The sequence below is a fragment of the Cornus florida genome, unplaced genomic scaffold (assembly GCF_030987335.1).
Source record: "Cornus florida cultivar Cherokee Brave unplaced genomic scaffold, ASM3098733v1 CherokeeBrave_3.0.0_Hap2_Chr06, whole genome shotgun sequence".
Classification (NCBI taxonomy): Eukaryota; Viridiplantae; Streptophyta; class Magnoliopsida; order Cornales; family Cornaceae; genus Cornus; species Cornus florida.
Window position 1 is genome coordinate 78248222 of NW_026775576.1, and position 5454 is coordinate 78253675.

A 5454-nucleotide genomic window follows, 5' to 3' on the forward strand; every position below is an offset into this window, starting at 1 on the left:
TTGGGTTGTGGTTCATCGGACCTACTGTGTTCTTTGTTGCCTCTGAAATTGGAAATTCATTAATATATATATATGTATATATATATACACACACACACACATTGGGGTATTTAGGTCATTTATCATTCAAAGTTGAGGGTATTTCAGTAATTTTGACAGGTCCGTTAGTGTATTTAACTGTCCGTCACATATAAAGGAGGTTCGTGTAGGATATTTTCAAAAGTAGGGGAGGTCTGCGTAATTTTCGGAACAGAAAGGGTGCCGCCTGTAATTATGGCAAACCATATGGGAGGTCTGTGTAAATTACCCTATATATATATATATATATATATATATATATATGTTTGGATATAAAATTAGGGTTAATATTTTCTTATTTTAGGTTTTTATTTTTTGATTAGTGTTTTATTCATTGCCTATATATGTAGTGCCTGGTTCTTTGAATTGGAGATTTTTTGATGGTTGTTGATTAATGAATATATTGATTTAGTGGTTTTCTCCCTTTATATGCTCTCTCTCTCTCTCTCCTATCTTTATTCTTTTCTCTTCTTCCTTCTGGTTCTACATCAGAGCATTCCCCTATGACAAGTGGTGTTAAAACCTTTCTTGCCCTGCATACATCACTCCGACATCTTCATGGAGCCGGCTCCCTCCAAGAGGCTGCCCCTCAGCCTGAGGGAGCTGCCTCCCAACTTGCTACTTCTCATCTTCTTCGTCTCCGGCGGCCTTTAGACACTCCGATTGCCTCTGTTAAGGTTCCTAGACATCTGTTTTAGGTCCCAAACGATCCCAATTAATTTTATAAAGTCCATATGCATCTTTAACATGAATTAGAACAAGATTTCATGCAAGAACACTCAAGATCAAGCAATTAAAAATTTATCAACATACTCATTGTTTTTAATCTGTTTAAGTGTGATACCCCTCGGATCCGAGACACGGGTTGATCAGGCCCAGGCCCAAACCCGATGGATATCAAACAATGAATATGTTAAAATGAACACGGAATACAAAGTGATTAAAGAAATAATATAATGAGCGGAAAGAAACTAAAATAAATCCTCAAATATAAATATTTAAATCTTGACAATCCAAACTCCATAAGTTTACAACTTGGGAATCCATCTCTAGTGGACCCCTAATAAAATCCCAAAATGCATGGAAGTAAAACTGAAGATAAAATCCAAATCTAATATCTGGAAAGAAGTCCTACGTTGTCGTTAGAATAAAAGTCTGTATCTGCTCTGCACGAACAAACTCTAACCCTGGAACTGACGAGTACCTGAAAAATATAAGGGTGGGTCAGGCCCACATGCAAGTCCTGATCTACTACAATCCAAACAGGAATCCGATACGTAGATACATACTAGAAAGACTCAACAATATCTAGAATAGTCCATATATGTATAAGTACACACTATAGGATGCTCACTAGTCCAAAAAGGTCTGTCTCAGCCTGAATAGAGATACCATGCAAATCGCACATATTGTGGTCATGTGTATCTAGACTTACCAGGGAACAACACCTCTGTCCAGCTATCTATCCTAGGCAATATACGCACCCTAACCATGGTCCTGAGACTCAAGCTCATACCATGGCACATATAATAAATATATAAAGTCCGTGTCCTCCTTTTACAAAATATCAACCATCTGAAAAGTGGTTTGATAAATGTAAAGCAAATCCATCCTGACCATATTAAGTCATTCAATTATTTGATTGATATGACACAAGTAGGTGATGGACTTAATTCATAGGGTTAATCCATACCTTAATCCAAATTAGGTAGGATTTAGTGTTTGACTAATCCATACCTAGTATGTCACTGTCCCATACCGGTACATACAAATTCTCCATATAGTATAGTTATTAAAACAACACTATATAATCAACAACCATCCTCCAGTATATGCATTGGTATAAATTCATACATATATCAATATTAGGTATTCACTACAGAACCTAAATATCATGCTCCAATCATTTAAATAGCTAGAATAAGACATAGCATTTGAATCCTCCAAAACAGCCAATAAATTGATACAAAATAAACAAATTAAATGTCAATTTAAATCCAACTAAGTATAGATAAATATAATTAATTTACCATACTTATAACACAGTAACAATATAGGGTTATATATAATTGAATTATATATAAAAACTTTACCAAGTTCCAGTTATATAAACCTAGCAAAAACAGTGCAACGTATAGCCATTATTTAATCTGTTCATTGCTCCTACCCTTAAACCATTATGGTATTAAATGTTTTAAACATTTATTTAAGTCCCTAACATTTAATTACATCTCACAGTAGCTTTTAAACGGCTTCAGAAAACACTGCACAGCCAAACAACCCCTTAAAACCAAATATGTGCGCAATAAAAGAGAGCAGGCTCAAATTAAACATTGAGCCTGCTCAATTTTCCACTTGGAGCAGGCTCCATTAGCATTGAGCCGGCTCCAAACAAAGATAGAGCCGGCTCCTTTTCCTTTGAGCCGGCTCTAAGGCTTTTTAGAGCCTGTTCAATCCCCTTCAGTAGCCTTTTGCCCGTTCTAGCTTCATCTTCTCCAGCTCCGGTGATTACAGAGCCTCTGAGGTGTTTCTAAAACTTTGTTCTAAGTTCAAACTCAGTCCTAAGCACATATTAAACCACTGATATTCAACTAAAACATGCATGGAACACAAGCTTTAAAGCTACGATTACAAAACCTCTGTTGTCCAATTTTAAGCAAGTTCCAACAGAAATCTATTTCAGTTTAATTTAGTGCAACTAAATCATGTTCTAAGAATTTGTTCTAGAGTTCAAAATCAGTCCTAGATTAGTTACAAGGCATCAAGTCGCATCCCTAATCTCAACCATCAAAGCTTAATCGTAACCCATAGAAGGAAACAAAAACAGAATAGTAAGATCATGCAAAATAATTAATTCACGAGATTAAACATAAATTCCTATATGCACAAAACATGTTATTATGTTTATTTACAAACATTTTAGCATTTATTAAATCCCTGGAGTCCAACTAGTCATGCACAGAACACGAATTAACGAGAGAGAGAAGAACAGAACTTGCCTTTGAATTTCAGATTTGAAATTCTAATTCACCGTCTCTGTAAGCTATGTTCGTGTCCTATACTGCAAGTCTGCTCCTCCAATGCCTTGGTTCAACCCCAAACACACCTCTCCTTCCTCCTTCTTGGTCTAACCTTGGTCTAAACCTCCTCTCTTTTCTCTCTCTGTATCTCACTATTCTTTGTAGAACTCTGTTACGTAAATAGGTTTTATTGAATTTTCTAAAACCCTAAACCCACATGCGATTGTATTTATAGACTTAAACATTAACCCTAATCCATAAATAACTTGGCCCATTGAATATTCTAGGTTTAAAACAGTGTCGGCTAAACTAGAAACATAAAACCCTAAATTCAGATAAATAAAATAAAATAATTAAATTAACGGAAATATATAATTAAATGCCCTAAAACAATTTAAAACAATTAAACCACACCAAAGAAATAAACAAATGCAATTTAACCAATTGATTACATAAAATACAATTTAAACAATTAATTAAATAAAAATACTATTTAAACAATTTATTAAATTCCAGGACTGTCCCTTTTAAAATTAGGGGTATTACATTAAGCATGCATACATGATCAATTTACTGTCTAATTACTCTTGGAATTAACCTTGACATGTATAGAACACGAATCTAAGGGAAAGAGTAGAAGAAGAACTTGCACAAGGGGACCATGGAGCTGCTGACTTACAGTGGATGACCGCGGGAAAAGGGATCGTTCACTCGGAGATGCCTGCAGCCCAGGGAATATAAAAAGGCTTGCAGTTGTGGATCAACCTATCCTCCAAAACCAAAATGTTATTATTTTTGTGCCTTCAGTTGTTTGGATCACACATTTAAAAAAGACATCATTAGGCCTACTTGATTCAGTTTTCTAAAATTGTAAATTATTTTGTTGACAATTTCCTAAAAATTGTTTTCAGAAACCGAGTTAAAAATGCCTAATTTTAGATAACAATTTTTTGTAGTTTCCTTAAAATACTATTATTTTTTATTTTTTTATTTTTTTCAAAAATCTAAAAACCATAGTTTCACACTTCCACAAGGTAGTAGTATCTTTGCAGAGGCATTCAAACTTTATTTTTAATTACTAGTTTTGCTTAATGATGTAGGATTGAGCCAAGTTTATAATCTCAGTATCAAAAACTGATTTTACAATCTAATAAACCATAGTTTCACATTTTCACAATATATTCTATAATTTATATTGAGGGGATTGAACTTTTATGTACTTAATCTTTGCAGAGACAATCAAATATCAATTATAATCACTACTTATTTTGCTTAATAATAGGATTGAGCCAAGGTATCAAGAAATGATGAGCAAGGACATAGCAAAGGTTGCGAAAGATGGGGTGAAGGTCAGAGTTATAGCCAGTGAGGCCTTGGGAACAAAGTCACCTATATACACAAGGATCCCTACCATGTACTTGGACTTCACTCTAAAACCAGAAGTTCAAATTCAGCAGCCAATACCGACATTGTGGAACTTGTTTGTGTACGTTTTAGAAGGCGATGTTGTCTTCGGAAGCTCAAGATCTTGGCCTGAAACAGTACACCACCTTCTTCTTCTAGGCACTGGAGATGGCCTCGAGGCATGGAACAAGTCCTCCAAACCCTTCAGGTTTATTCTGGTTGGAGGTGAACCATTGGGGGAACCTGTGGTGCAATTTGGGCCTCTTATGATGAACACTCAAGAAGAGATTGACGAAACAATTGAAGATTTTGAGAATAGCATTAATGGATTTGAGAAAGCCAAGCATTGGAGTTCTGAAGCCATAATTGGCCTTGATTATTAGTATATGTTAGTTTTTCCTCCTCTTTTTTTCATGTTAGTTGTTTGATTTCAAATTGAGTTGGAAATAGGAGTACTTGTTATTGTGTATCAGAATGTACCTCTCACTTAAGGAATGATTAAGATTAATTATACATGTGAATGTGTTCAATTTTCCATGAGAGCAGGACCAAACATCAATTGTCAACTTTTTAATTGAAAATAGGTTTTATAATCTTAAAATGTCTAGCTCTCTCTAAGCACATGTGCGTGCACACATTATATATTAGGGATACACAGAATAACAAAATGTTGCATCATCCACTTCGGAGATGGCCTATCGGTTTGTTCGCTGGACTTTGGAGTTTAGCAAAGTCAAGGTTTGGGGTTTGAGTCCCGCAGGGTGTTCTTTGTGGCTAGCTTCCGCTACCCCTGCAGTGACTTATTCGCCTGGGTAAGGAGACACCCTTCTGGATTCTCGGGGATTAGTTGGGTTGTTGAGGGGTTCTAAGGGTTTGGGCCTTCACGAACATCCTGGGCTAACTGAAAAAAAAAATTGCACCCTTGAGAATGCCAAAACCTCATGTTCTCCAT

The 5454-nt window shown here is 35.6% G+C and overlaps 1 pseudogene; it reads left to right on the top strand.

The window, feature by feature from the left end:
- Positions 1 to 581: 581 nt before the first annotated feature.
- On the top strand, positions 582 to 4885 carry LOC132314390 (pirin-like protein; annotated as a pseudogene).
- The last annotated feature ends 569 nt before the right edge of the window (positions 4886 to 5454 follow it).